The sequence below is a fragment of the Fistularia commersonii genome, chromosome 2, assembly GCF_037954325.1.
Source record: "Fistularia commersonii isolate RoL2024-O1a breed Wild chromosome 2, RoL_Fcom_v1.0, whole genome shotgun sequence".
Lineage (NCBI taxonomy): Eukaryota > Metazoa > Chordata > Actinopteri > Syngnathiformes > Fistulariidae > Fistularia > Fistularia commersonii.
In genome coordinates this window covers 11249570-11265371 of record NC_141285.1, presented here as the reverse complement: position 1 = coordinate 11265371, position 15802 = coordinate 11249570, and the positions used below count along the sequence as shown (strand labels likewise).

Genomic DNA, 15802 nt, shown 5'->3' with positions numbered 1-15802 from the left:
ACTCAAAAAGAGATGACCACCTATTTGAACACATAAACCTCTTATGTGAGCATGTGGCAAATTTGACAGTCTAAAATTTTATTGCAGGATTTCAATATAGTATACAATTGTTTTTGCAGTCATTTATTTTATTTTTTTCATTCGACACATTTTATACTTTTAGAATTTTTACTTGAGAGAGAAACAGTGATACCACTTAAAACTAATGACATTCTGTGTATATTTGATTTAAACAACTTAATATTTTTGGGTAACCATCAACAGTGTTTCATTATTTTGTCTTCTGAGGGGGCTGCTGTCAACTTTTGAGCTGTCCTTGTCAGATCTGTCCAAAACATCTGAGAACCTGTCCAATTTGATGCAAAAGAAGCTATGGTAAGATCAATGCAGGCACACGGGATAATACTTCACACTCAGGGGTGGAAAAAGTTCAGTTAAGCCTGAGTGTTTACAGTGGGCACCTTCTTATTGAACATAATTCTTCATTGTACCAAGACCAAAGGCGTAAATCATTGTAGCCTATCTGTGAAAAGTGGGCAAATATAAAAGGCTTTTAAATGATTTATGCTTAGCCAGTGGAAATGACAGAATGCAAATCTTCCTAAGCTGACATTGCATGCCAAAGGCACTACTAGTTCATGGAATAGGGAACTACTAAAAATTCTGTTCCCCAAATCATTGAGATATACCTTTATTTTGACCGAGTGCATTCCATTGAAGCATTGTAAATATTGTAAAAACCACTCAAACTTGTTCACTTTTTTGTTTTGGTCAATTATTTTATAAATATATATATATATAAATAAAAAAAATATATAAATTCAGTGACTATACTGTAACTGCCCAGCGGTGCTATGATAATCCTCTAATTAGTTCAGATCATTAAAAATCATAAAATTTTAGTCTGCCAGGTCAGCCGATCTTCGTGATTTTACAATTTTGATCATGTTAAGGTACTTCAAAACAGTACTTATTTTACTACTTGTTATTACTTATTATGCAGAACATATAGTATGGTCGAAAATATGTAAAGATGGATTCTGTTTCAGTTATTACATTGCATGGTACACATTTTCATAGGAAGAAAGGAAATAATTGGGTTGATTTTTGCCTTTTCATTGATACCTCTGATAGCCTTTGAGCTGTGAGATGATTCAAGTTTGATAATACTTTACTATTTTTATTGCCCCAAGGATTTTGCCAAATTAGTGAAGTGTCACTGGTTCCAGAACACCCTGAACACATGACACAAACATAAAAACTGTCAAAGCAAAACTAGAGGAGACAAAATGGTCAACGATTGAAGAGGTCGTTAGGGGGATGAACTACAGTCTCTGTGGAAAAGCTAATAAACCTCTTGTGAAGCAATTGTGTTCTATCATTCAGCAACAAACTCAAACTAGATGGATGGTTTGGTGTGGCAGGAGAATGTCAGAAAACTAAATGTACCCTTTGGTCTAAGAATCCCACAACTTTTATTAACACATGTGACCAGAAGAATGACCGACAAAAACATAGTCCATATTTAAGGGTCAGAAAAAAAGCCTTTAAGCATCATGGAGCTTTTTACATGTCCTTCAGTGCTTTATCCCAACCCACCATCAGCCTTCAGCAGCACAGAATCCTCAGTCTTAGCTACTGTTTACTGTCAGAAATCATTCTGAACTGCATAGTTTGGCTTCTGCTCCCTCTTTGGAGAGCTGAGTATTGTATGTAAATCCTCAAATCAACATGCACAGATTCTATTTAATTTCACAGCTCGTAGAGTGGCTCTAATCTCATCCACCCATTTGCGCTGTTTGCTTTTGAAATCTAATGGATGGTTTTTGTGAAGGGGGAGTTGGAGTTTTTGCAGTCTTGTCTTTGCCTGCTAACTATTTACTGTCTCTAGTGTCACACAACAGCAAATTAAATTTGCCTTCAAAAACAGAGTGCTTGGTAGTATGCAGGAGTGTGTGTGTGTGGGGGGGGTATGTGTGCGTATATATATCCCACTGTTCTATTGTGTGCATGGAACTCAAAAGGTGCATTTTGTCCAATAAAATAGTCAGATGTTTTTTTTTCTTTTGTCTTTACATTTTTTTTGCAGCCTGATGGAGCTGCAGGGATTGCTCACTTAAGACTGCAAAGCAGCTCTTTTTTTTGCCCCAGTAGACAAGTTGGATATGGTCACATCTCTTATCGAATCACATCAAATCACACTATGAAATATAGATTGAAGGATATCATGTATGTGTTTCTGTTTAAAAGACTGTCAAGCTGTCATTCTAGGACTCAAATAAAGCTGAAAGAGAGTGATTGAATAATTACTTTGGGTAGCAGCTTTTGAAACACATCACAACAGTACAACTGAGTGCTAATCCCTTTTGTCTCTCCAAAACAGAACAAATGTCAATACCTATTCCCCCTCAACTCAGGCCCAATTGAGACTTTTATTAGCCATGAAATGCTTTTCCCTTGGCTTCTCCTGGTTGATTATTATGCACATATTTAAAGCTTATTACTCTTTCCTACAGAGGTGTCAAAGAAACGACACTTGTTTTGAGATAACATACTGCACTGAGTGCATTTTTATTCCAATACCTTGTTTGTCTTCTTTTTTTTATTACTTTCAATTCATCCTTTTATGTATAGGCTGAGCACATACAGTAACTCTGTAGTTTTTCTTTTTTTCAAGTCTGTACAGTATAGCAACCAAATCCTTGAACTACTTGTATACATTTAATTCTCTCCTGTTTCTTTTTTCTCATCTATTACCACAATTTTATCTAGGCTATGCCTGGAAAATATCCTGTCTCTCACACTATTTTTGAGTTGGATGGAGCCAAACTACTGGATGAGGTAAGCACAAGGGATGGCTTGGAGCAGGAGACAGACCCTTGTCATAAATCAGGGCCAGAGCTCCTGTCGGAGCTAGTTTGGTGGAAAATTGAGAGCAGGGCTGAAGAAGCCAGTTGCACAGGAGAAAAGGTGGGGATGCCAGCCACTTGCAGATGATTGTCCTGGGTCCATGTAATAGATTTGTCAAGAAACCAGAAGGGAATGCTAACAAGATTCCAGGTGATGTGGCTCAATGCTACAAGGGGCGACCTGGCTCTGGTGGGAGCTAATTAGGCAGCACGTCCCACCCTCAGAGCCCTGAAGGAACTGGCACCGCATCTGTCCTCCCACAGACCAGCACTCCGTCACAACTCAACATAAAGCCTCTCAACAGTCAAGCAGCGTTCTGTCCACCTGGAGAAAGTATCTTAGAGGGCCACTTGAGAGGTGGAAGCATGCATGAATATCAAGGTGTGGAAAAAAAAAAGTGCAACCGGGACTAATGGGGCTGCGGTTCAAATCTCTCAAGATGGGGCTCTTGGATTACTTTGATTGTCCGAGATGTATAGCATCTCCTTAGCGGCTCTGTCCAAGTGATGTATCAGGTCAGAAAGCAGGGATATATTCATTTTAAGGCATGTTTGTCTAATCATGTGATTTCTTTAATTAGGAAAAGCAGAGGTTTGTCTGTGACAAAGGACAGCAAAGTCTTCTGCTTTGTAAAACGGAGCTATACCCTTTTCATGTTTGAAGGACAGTCACATTTTTTTTCCTTTGTGAAAGCACTGCCTGTCATGCAGTGCTTTCACACAGAGATAACTCAACGTGTTTGGCCTGAGGAGGCTGCAAAGACCATACAGGACTACATTGATACTCTGACTGCACAGCTACCTTTGCTGTCTCATACAGAAAATATGATAAAAGAAGAGAAAATATCAGAGAATAAGAGCATCTTCAATATGCAATTACCACGAGAGCAGGGTCCGGCTAATACAAACTTAAACAAATAGGCAAACGAATGACAGAGCTACCCCATCAGAAACAAAGTGAGATCTCTGATTTATGATCTAGGATTGGAAAAGTCTTCAGATTTGATAAACAAACACAATTGGGACATATTTTGCATGTTGTTGATTGAATTTCCACTTGCCCTACGAAAGCTGCAAAATCTTACTTTAAGGGACCCAATGGTCTCACTACAATCCGGCCTATCAATGTCACTTCTAAACTCACAGAAGATTGTGGGCCTGCTTTTGCTGGATGCAGCTAAATGTTGCAAACCTGAACTGTATGCAGCTCTCCTGATCTTACTTGAGACAGGTATCTACACAGTAACTACTAAGTGGGCTCCTGGTGGTGTTTCATCATCTCCTCTTCCTATAGTTGAACGAGATGCAAATAGGCTTAACTGGTCAGAGTCTGCATTTAATGGATTCTACTAAGGAGAGCATCCTAGTGTAGCGCTTGTAGACCTGGACTTGTGAAAAATAATGAGCAATAAACAGCTACTAAGGCTCAGGAAAGAGGTATGGCTTAGGTATCTCACAAAAACAATCAATGATTAGAGTAGAAACTGATAAAATAAATAAATTCCAAAAAGTATCCCAAAAATCTGGCATTGAAGTGATCCAATATCAGGTTCCTCTGAGGAAGTCACAAGGTTGGCCACACCACTTTCTTGACCATTGTCTGTCTCCTCTGGGTTGGGCTCGCCCTCTTGGATCAGAATCTGTCGCTCACCATAAAACCAATCTACACAAAGTGCAGACTAATGAGTAATTCCATTCTAATTATATCGTTATACATTTGTGTAACCAATAATTAAGGATACACCCCTTTTTTAACAATGTGATAAAGTACTCATCGCATTAACCCATAATATTATGATATAAGCATTTGCATTACTTATAAACGTACTCCTCGGTGTAATGAAAATATATTGCACAAATCACACAATAAAGTTTACTTTTTACTTAAGAAACAAATTGCTTAGTGAAAACCATTACCACTCACTAATTGGCTTAAAGCAAGTGGTGTAAAACAAGCAAAATAAGCTCCATGTTCCTTTTAATGTTCAGACACAGTTCAGTAGGCTACTCGGCTGGCTGTGCTATTATGCAGCACCCGTGAACTTCAGCATATGCTACCTCTAATCGGACAAACACAATGATATAGAAAATACCAAAGTGGATTAAAACATTAACATTACCCTCAAATGCAATGTGCATTTGTAACTGTGATAACTCATTACACAATTCTCAACATTTACAGGAATCCTTCTCGTCAGTATGCTAAATGTTAATTTTCCTGCATGATGAGCAAGGGCTGGTTTACCAGAGGACAAAAACATGCTCAATTCACTCAATACGATAAAACTCAATGTCACAGTCTTGCTTTCTTGCATTAACCTTCGTTTCATGTATAAAGGTAACCAAAAAGACTAACTGGATGGAATATAATCAGTTTAAAAGTGTACTTTATTATTATTTCAATCAAGAGCAGGGAGCTCATTAACTTACGTTGAAAGAGGAAAAAAGATTGGTCCGAAGAGGGAAAAAAAGTAAAAGAATAACCTTGTTGATCACTATTCTCCGGCCACTGTTGTGCGCCAACAATATATAATTCCTATATTACTACATTTCAGTAGCCCTATTTTCATAGGGTTTACACCAGGTATGTTCACTCACAGTCAGAAACATATCCACAGACTCATCATGCCAGGCCACCATTGGTGTCATTTGCCCAAGAGACAGCAGAGTGTCCAAGCATCCTCTGCTCCATGCAGACTGGAGTAGACCCAGGAGATTGTTTTTCATTACATTGCCATTCTTATGAACCTGACTTGCTGCTGGATGCTGGGCTGCTTTCAGTTTCAAAAGAGCCTTGCAGATTTGTTTTATCTCCTTTACTGTGACATGGAGCATCAAGTGGTTGCTCTTGGAGAAGTACAGCTGCATCTATACATGCTTATGAGGGTATGCATCAGCCTCAGCATCTACACTCCATCTGTGGCTCAATTTCTTTTTACGGATACCCACCTTGCTGTAGTGCAGGAGGACATTGTGTTTCATCCAACTCCATGTTTGATTGCCACCCAGCCATGCCATCCGTAATTTTACAATTTAGCTCTTCGTCAGTGCTCAGATGTGCTTTGTGTGCTGCTGCATCATAAAAATAACAGTGGAGCTATCAAGCTGGATATATTGCTGGCTAATATGAAGACCAGGGGTCACCCTGAATGTGTGACCACGGCAGCCATCCCCCATGCACATGCTCCAAATTCATCTCATGCTGAAGTGTGGAAATTAACTTTCAGTAGCTCCACTGAGGCTGCATGCCTGATTAATCACTTGTCAAATGTCTGATCAAAGGCTGAACAGCCGGTAATGAACAGCTCAGCTTGAATGCTGTCATGCAGAAAAATGGCAAAAGTTCATCCAAACTAAACAATGCAAAGGACAGCAGTAACAGTGAATTCTTTGACCCATTTGCAAGTTTCTAAACTAATTCAGTTCTTTAGAAAGATGTTATCACACAGCTGTATCACTTCAGGAATTAACCTTTTGAAAAAAACAACAAATTTGGATTCATTAAATTTTTCCTTTATGTCTCAACACTGTCCATGTATAATGCAGCTAATGCTGGATGTTTTATATAATCAGGCATTTGAGTATAGGAGCAGTTTTCTACCACCTTGTTAAACTGGCATTTTAAAATTATTTTACATTACCTGCCCTCCCAATTTAGTTTTACAGGTTTAAGGTTGTCACTTGAAAAATTTTGTCGACAGTCCTATTGTTGTAATTGAATATATATTTTCAGTTTTATCATAGAGATTTATCAACATTCACAGCATATAAAGTTGTCTCCTTTGCTCCCCCCCCCCCCAATCATCTCATGTCAGTCCTACATAAATTAACAAACTTAACACTTACTCAGGTAAGTACAGGGTATCTTTCTAGTTTTCTTGAATCTCTCCCTGGCTTCCCAGTAGTATACATAGCGCTTGAAAGTTTGTGTATCCTTCAGAATTGCTCATAGCTTTGCATAAATGTGGCAAAGCATTGGCTGATTTTTCAAGCAAATCCTAAAAGTAGATAAAGAAAATCTGTAAATGTAAAAACTAATTAGATATGGTCATGTTCATTGGAAATATTATCCATTGACACAGTTGGGTGTGGCAAACGTAAGTGGACCATCCACTCACTTGTACATGGTGAAAAGCTTGTCAAAAACAACTGCATGAATCAAACCTATGACTTTCATACCGGATCAGTCCCGGCCTGGATTAACGACGACTAGCATTGTTGCCAGTAACCTAAAAGGTGCCAATGGAAATTGGGCTATTGTGGGTAGAAAAAGGAGTGGTGGAATGCATGTCTGAAAGCAGAGAGAGGAGAAAAGGCAAGAGTCTGGGTCTAACAGTAGAAACTTTGATGATAGGAGTTGGTGACATGATGCAGAAAAGTGAAGTGGAATGAGTCCATCAGAGGGTCACCACATATTAGATGTTTTGGAGATAAGGTTAGAGATGCCCATCTGAGATGATTTGGTCACGTACAAAGGAGGGACAGTGAATATATCGGTAGAGGGATGCTGGGATTGGAACGGTGTTCCTCCATGCAGAACAGTTTCTACCTTGCAGTAATCTTTGTTGGTTGACCAGTTCTAGGTGGGTAATAATGTATTTGAACCAACCCCATTGTACACAGTCCGTCTGACTGTGGAGTCGAAACTCATGTTGCCTTTTCAAGCTTGTGAAGCTTGAAAAGCTGGATGGATCAGACGGCTGATCCATCCAGACTTCAAAAGTGAGAACAATATTGATTTTGGCAGAGCCGTTTTTTCAGAGGGAAAAATTCCCTCTGAGACTAGATCTGCCTACTATCACCTCTATGATGCAACGGCCACAAGAAACATGTAGTGTGTTCGAGTGCGCCTGACATCAGCCTTGGATGTTCATAGTGGCCGAACCAGACCTGACTCCGTGGACGTTGAACTGCTCGACCTGTACAAGTTCATCTGAAAGAGCATTTCCTGAGCTGAATGAGGCTGTAGTTGGTACGGATGGTGAGAAAGTCATGAGTCACCTGGAAGACCTGTCCACTGTCAAGTATACTGCAGCATGCAGAACAACTTCAGAGGAAGGAAGATGACAAGAAGCAAACCAGACTAAGGAAGCGGGAAGATGTGAAACTTGCCATGTTTGATGTATGCAGGCCACCCTCATATTAGCAACACTGGCCGGGCAGGGGGAAAGAGGAGGAGAGGACATGGGCGGGGTAATTTCAAGGGAGACCTGAGTGCGTGCCATTATTGCATGAAGCATGGCCACTGGCAGGCAGAATGTCCAGAGAAATTGGGGAGGCCTGCCTTTCCAGGCTTGAGCTGACGGACGAGTGCCATCATCCAGAAGAGGAGTGGACGAGGGCCATCATCTTTCGGAGACACGGCTAGTACACCCTACACTTACTCAACCAGTTAAAGCACACGTTCTTGAGTTTGCTATGTATTTTAGTAAAAGCGGCTATAAGACATTTTCAGAATTAACATTAAGAGTTTCAAATTATCCAGTAAGGGTTCTTGTAGATTCCGGGGCTACTAATTCAGTTTTACGAGCAGACCCTCTGCCCCAACACCCAAAAACGAATGGCAGGACATGCGTAATGATAGGATCCAGTGGCTTTCTGATAATGCCAATAAGAAAATTGTTCAGTGCCCCTAAAGTGTGAATTAGATGGTCAGGTGGTAGAGCATTGATTTTTGGTGTCACAATATTGTCCTATGAATTTGAGGGTACAGGATTTGATGTGGGATTGGCCATGTGCAGTATGTTCATTTATTAATCTGCATCCCTCTGAAGGAGGCATGACCGATTGATACAGTAGCACTACTTAAACATTTGTCAGAGAATGGCTACAAGGTCAGTAAGCAGAAGCTTCAGTTTGCATAAAAACAGGGGACCGATTTGGGACACGTGATCAAGGGTAAGGGCAACTTGCTCTCCCAAATGAGTTGCTGCAATACAGAAGCTGCCAAAACCTGTAACAAAAAAAATAGATGAGCTTCCCAGGAATGACGTCTTATTGTAGCCAGTAGCCCCTTTCTTCACTGGTCCATTGGAAAATTTTAAACGCACATGATAAACATTTGGACACCTGAGCCAGACGAAGCATTCGAAGACATCCTTGTCTCAGACCCCAACTCTGGGCCTTCCTAGGTCTGATCTGCCATTTTCCCCAATTTGTGGATGAGAAATCTGGATTTATAACATCTATCTTGTGCCAGCCCCATGGAGGCAATCCTCGACCAGTCACTTATTTCTCTGTCACGGACCGCAGGGGCGGACTCAGGTAGGGAACCATACCTTCAAGGCTGAAATCAGGGTTGAAGCGCTTTATTTAGGTAGACAGGGTGTGGCAGGAAGGGCGGGCGGGCGGGCCCCCAGGCAGGCAGGCAGGCAGGCAGGCAGGGCGGGCCCCCAGGCAGGCAGGCAGGCAGGCAGGCAGGGCGGGCCCCCAGGCAGGCAGGCAGGCAGGCAGGCAGGGCGGGCCCCCAGGCAGGCAGGCAGGCAGGGCGGGCCCCCAGGCAGGCAGGCAGGGCGGGGCCCCAGGCAGGCAGGCAGGGCGGGGCCCCAGGCAGGCAGGCAGGGCGGGGCCCCAGGCAGGCAGGCAGGGCGGGGCCCCAGGCAGGCAGGCAGGGCGGGGCCCCAGGCAGGCAGGCAGGGCGGGGCCCCAGGCAGGCAGGCAGGCAGGCAGGAAGGGCGGGGCCCCAGGCAGGCAGGCAGGCAGGCAGGAAGGGCGGGGCCCCAGGCAGGCAGGCAGGCAGGAAGGGCGGGGCCCCAGGCAGGCAGGCAGGCAGGAAGGGCGGGGCCCCAGGCAGGCAGGCAGGCAGGAAGGGCGGGCCCCAGGCAGGCAGGCAGGCAGGAAGGGCGGGCCCCAGGCAGGCAGGCAGGCAGGCAGGCAGGAAGGGCGGGCCCCAGGCAGGCAGGAAGGGCGGGCCCCAGGCAGGCAGGCAGGCAGGCAGGAAGGGCGGGCCCCAGGCAGGCAGGCAGGCAGGCAGGAAGGGCGGGCCCCAGGCAGGCAGGCAGGCAGGCAGGAAGGGCGGGCCCCAGGCAGGCAGGCAGGCAGGAAGGGCGGGCCCCAGGCAGGCAGGGTGGCAGGAAGGGCGGGCCCCAGGCAGGAAGGGTGGCAGGAAGGGCGGGCCCCAGGCAGGAAGGGTGGCAGGAAGGGCGGGCCCCAGGCAGGAAGGGTGGCAGGCAGGAAGGGTGGCAGGCAGGAAGGGTGGCAGGCAGGAAGGGCGGCCCCCAGGCAGGGTGAAGGCAGGAAGGGTCAGGGTCCAATGGTCCACCAGGGGGGTCCTGGTCTACACTCGGGGTGCGGTGGTCCACCAGGGGGTCCCACGGGATCAGGGTCCGAAGGTCCAGAGGGGGCTCTCGCAGGGTCAGGGTCCAGTCGTGACAGGCATCATGGGGATGAACATGGCAAAAGGGAAGTCCAGGAACCACAGCTAGGTCCGGCCGTGCCAGGGGTCGTGGGGATCCACAGTGGTCAGGGTTGTTGGGCAACCACAATCCCCCGGCCCCCGGCAGAGCGTGCTGCTGCCCTTTATAGGGATCTTGATTAGCGGCGCTGCTGCAGCTGGCGCCGATTACGAATTGAACCCAGGTGTGAGACCCTGACATCTAAGCTTGATCCTGTCGCTGCTGGTCTAGAGCTGGTCATAGAGCTGCCGCTCTCAAACAATGTTGGAACAATGTGGGACTTGTTTTGAAAGAAGATGATATTTAAGGTCACATTCATAAAAAAATACAAAAAGTATTAAAGGGTTCATAAACTTTCAAGCACAACTGTACATTATACCGCTGTCTTGATTGGATTGTAGCAAAAGAACCTTTTTTCTTCCTTATGCCTTGGCAAGTTAAAAAATGTTATTTTCATTCAGTTTTGAGTATGGTGCAGTATTCAATATTGGTATAGGTTACTCTTTGAGTGATTAAAAAATAGATCAACTGATTTTTAATTAAAAAAATTCAACATTGATTTATTGGTAATCTAAGAGTGCTTCTGGCACAAACTTAAGAAATAAACCTCAACTCATTTTCCACATCTCGCTCGCTCTCCCCCTCACATCCTACTCCCCCCTAACCTTAGATTTGATGTGATGAAATGACGGAACAGTTATTAGGAAACCAAATGAAGCTCTGAGCCGTCATTTCAGAGGGACTTTAATTAATTGTGACTGAATTGCTTCAGTTAGCCCCTCTTTACACTTTACAATGGAAACCGTGACACTTGAACATTTTTGCATGAACAGGTTTTGCAGCTGTTACAGTTTAGCATCTGTGTCATCATATTTAATCCAAGAAAATAATCCAGTACACTATCGCAGAAGAAACCATCCCAATTGAGAGAAAATGGATAATGGAAACTATGAAGAAAAGAAGGAAATGGTAAATTACAAGGCATTACAACATTATTAACAAACGATATTTAGACAACATTCAGTCTTTTGAGGCGTAAGATGCAGTTTTCGGAAAGAAAACCTGTTTGCAGCTGTTTGATAAAAAAAATGTAATGTCCAAAATCTAAGCATTTTTGGTGAAAGATCATCTAATGTTGGGAGAATAAAATAACTGCAGCTGTTACACCAATTTATTATGGTGTTAACTGTGGCTTGGACTAGACCTGAATGGATTTCCATTCTTAGGTTTGTAAATGTTGTGGCTAAAGTTGTATGCATATTATGACTATAACAATAATAAATACATATTTAAAGTATTAACCTGAAAGAATTTTTATACCATCCTAATTTTGTGTTGAACAAAAATTTAAGACTTTGGCGTTTTTGTTCTTACTTTTACATTAAATAGACAGCTATACACAGCATACTTGGGAACTCATTTTAATGTTAGTTATTTACCTCTTGTTCCTATTAATTAAATGTAATATAAAGTTCTCCAACAAAGCATTTCAGAGGAAATAAATTCAAACTAAGCATCAATACAAAGTGCAAAAGACATTTAAAAACTATTTCAAGGAATTAAGTCACACTAAGACTTACCAGCACTGTCATGCACACAGTTTTGAAGATGGTAAGTACTTGTGTCATTGGCAGAAGCTATTTTCGATGTCCATTTTTTTTTCATTTCCATGCAAAACCTTTGCATATTACTTTCGATATCTAGTATTTCATTCAAAGAAAATTTGTTATGGTAAAGTTATGAAATGTTATTCTGTCAGTGCTTCTGGTTTAACATCTCTGCTCTTTTGTGATCCACAGGAATTAAAATACAGCCACATGACAGCAACATGACAGCTGTATGTTACATCTTATGTTATCAAGCCCTTGGTGCCAAAATGACTTTCAGCAAAGGAGGCATCTGCTTCCTGATACATTTTAGGAATTAAGCCAGTCTCAGTGAGAAAAAGCTGAAATTGATTTCAAGGTCACAAGCAGGGAGAGAGAAGAGCGAAGTCACAGAGGATGAAATTAGAGCAATAGGAAGACTATAGTTTAAAGGAGGACAGGAAATTGTCCTAAATTTCAAAATCATTTAGCAATTCCAAAATCATTTAGAAACAATGTTCTCAATATTCAACTTCCCAAGCTTCGTAAAAGCCGTTTCTCCTTCCCATGTTTTCTTACAAGACGTTCGTCATGACGATGAGCTCTTGTAGGAGCAGAGTAGGTTCAGGCGAGTGCTCCATCAGACACTTCACATACACATTTCCACTGGTAGGCCGAAATCTCTTGCCATTACTTGCCATTAGTCTGATTTCCCACAGGGTTCTCTGACCATAATGCTGTCCTTTATTGACAGCCAATAACAGGATACTTTGTTTACCTGCTCCACTGGCAGGATCTGAACGTGATCTAGTCAGTTCTCTCATTGCTTAACTCTTGATGGCTTAAATCACTCCAAGTCAATCTTAATCACTCTGCCTGGCGAGGTAGCCACAGACACGTAATGATTCACCTTCTCTTTTCAGAGGTTGCAAGGACTAAATCACATTGAGAAACTGATCAGATGTAAGTTTGGTCTCGATTATGTTTGTGAAATGTTTTATTAAAAAAAACAGCTCTTCATTAATTATTTAATTCATTTCTTGATTACAAATAAAGCTGCATAGCAGATTGTTACATCCCAAGCAAAGGCTTTATCTTTCAGAGGCTGGTTCTCCAACTCAACCCAAGCAGTTACAGTCACACGGGATCTTTGGGAAAAAGCCCAGCACATTGCCATTGAATATTTGTTAAGCAGGTGGCTCATTTGCCACATTGAAAGATGCTCATGTGAAGCCATATGCAAGTAAAGTCTGGAATATTTGAGCACAGAGACCAGAGGGAGGTTGTAGGCTGCTGAGAATAGAAGCCAACACAAAATCCCTGCCTATTTATTGGGAGAGATGCTATTTGATTACAGACTTTTTGACACATGGTTTTGCCCGACATAAATAAGTTCCCGTGCCTACATTTCTGGTTCTTGTGACTTGTCTTTTCATCAAAACCATCATGGCAATCCAAAAGCTGTCAACTATACCTAAATAGAATAAATATCATGGGACTTCTAGAGGTCTACACCTGCATCTGCCCAACACTTGACACAAAGTCAGAAAGGCCATGTTGAATGAATCAGCTCCTGTCTGTACAAACTGTGTAAACACCTAAATGCTTTCTCCATTGAATTTGCATTGAAAGTGTTTTTTAGAAGCATCATTTATACATGAGACATGCCAACAGAGTGTAATGAAGACACAAGAAATGCTTAGATGAGAAACCTCGGGATCTAGGAACCTGCTGTTGGCAACGCCTCTCTAACTAACAAACCTGCAACATTTTTTACAACTGGAGCAGATAAGTTAAAAAATAAAGTATAAAGTACAAGTTTTAATGTGCTTTAGAAAAGTGGTAAATGGGAAATGGAATAAATGGGAGATTAAAAAGGAATGGAAAAAATATTTGAGATTGGATCACTTCTGGTTTCAAAGTGCTGTTGTTGGAGAACATGTTATGCATTAGTAAATATAACCGCTGTCTGTGTCTATCTTCAGATCAACATCAGTATCTTGAGATTTCTTGTTTTGAGTCAATTTATAGATTTTTTATCATCACTGTTTTTTTTTTATTCAAAAGCACATGAAATTGTGCTTTTGAATCCTCCACACCAAATGACAGACAATATTTATAGGACAACTCTGGGGCATCCAGTTGCTACAGACCCTGAAAATTCAGCTGGGGAGGACTAAACATTGATTAGAGGAAATGGTGAATTTCTGAACTTGATAGCAGTTTTCTATAACACCCTATTAACTGGGCATTCTTGCCATCGTTTCATAGAGGACTCCATGAAAAGAGCTTGGTATCGAACTGCCAAACTAGGTATAAGCAGACTAACTGTGTTACCTTTTAAGTCAGTGCTAAATGAGCCAAGGACCCAGAAGGAAGGGCTAATAGAGCTTTTATCTGCCAGACTTTTAGTGATGTAAACTTTGGTTTTGGATATAAAAAAACCTACCAGCTCAACTTCCTGCTTTAAACATTTATGATATTGCAAGACTCTGGCCTCCCTGTATTATCAGTTAGTAATTCTAATGAATTCACTATATGTAAGTTTATGTTTCATGTAGACCCCAACTGTCTGTTCTCATGAGAGGCTTAGATTTATTTGTTGATGTAGATTTTTTCTTCTACTTCCAACCTCTGTCATCATGATTGCGAAGCAGAGCATAATACCATTCATATGCAATACAATATAGCCTATATGTGTGTGCATGCATACGTGCACGCACATATGTACACACACACACACAGACACGCTCACATTTTTTTTCCCCAACTTATTTCTCATCCTAAACATTTTCTTGAAAAATGAATGGTTCATGGATTACAATTGGTATTCTTGACTACCTTGTGAATCTCATTCACATTCAGCCTGAGTGAGCAGGACCATCATTAGAGAAGTATAGGTTTTGCTCAATCACAAGGGTTTTGGATATTTAATCTAAGTACATTTGCAAATTGCAGAGCACATTTGATAATAAAAAGTACTGCATTTAAAAAAAATAATATTACTTTGCCCTTATGACTTCGATTGGGACATACAATATGACTTGTGGGGGATAATCGAGAATTTTGATTAGATTGGCCAATCCACATTTTTGTACCTGGTACAGAGAATGACTTAAATGCTTAAATTCTTAAACGCTCAAATCCTCCATGCATTAAAAAGCTATGGCTAAGGCATCTGCATTTTAATGCATTTCTGACTAGTTTATTGTTTTTTTTCCCCCCTAAAAGTATCACACATCTGTTCATGAGACATGGATGCATTTAAGTCCTGCCTCTCCCTCCATGCATGCAATGAGCTACGCAATAATGTATTACTGGTAGACAGCTGAATTTGCTGGAGGCACCTGCTACTACTTGTAGATTGTAAGGAATCCAATGAAATAGCTTTAGTGCTGCCTTCTGTGTGCCATTATTGTGTTTACCATATCCAGCTGATGCTCCAGGTGTCACTTAAAATGAGCCTAGATTGAAATTTGATGTCGTACCGTAAATTCAATTCAAATTTGAAATTGAATGTCAGAATGTATGCAATGCTGGTGTTATTATATAAAATGTACAATGACACCAGCCAAAGGGACCACAGCCCTTTATACTGCATATCAGCATCGTCAATGTATTAAGACTAATACTTCTGTACAAAAATATATATATTTTTTAGTAGGTTCAACGCCGTGTGAGCTTTTCCAGTCTTTTCAACAGTGTGTAATTAAACTGACCAGAGGGGACAACATAGGATGAGAGCCATAATGTTTTTCTACCATTGCTTTTAGGTTGTCAGCTCAATTACACACAAACACACACACACACACACACACACACACACACACACACACACACACATATATATATGTGTGTATATATATCTTAATCAACGCATGTCACTGTTATGATCCTTTTCTGCCCTTCAAAT

At 41.7% G+C, this 15802-nt stretch overlaps 2 pseudogenes; both read left to right on the top strand.

Moving 5' to 3' along the window:
- The first annotated feature begins 2775 nt into the window (after positions 1–2775).
- LOC147236337 (uncharacterized) lies at positions 2776–4281 on the top strand (annotated as a pseudogene).
- An 887-nt stretch (positions 4282–5168) lies between these two features.
- On the top strand, positions 5169–6185 carry LOC147236336 (uncharacterized; annotated as a pseudogene).
- The last annotated feature ends 9617 nt before the right edge of the window (positions 6186–15802 follow it).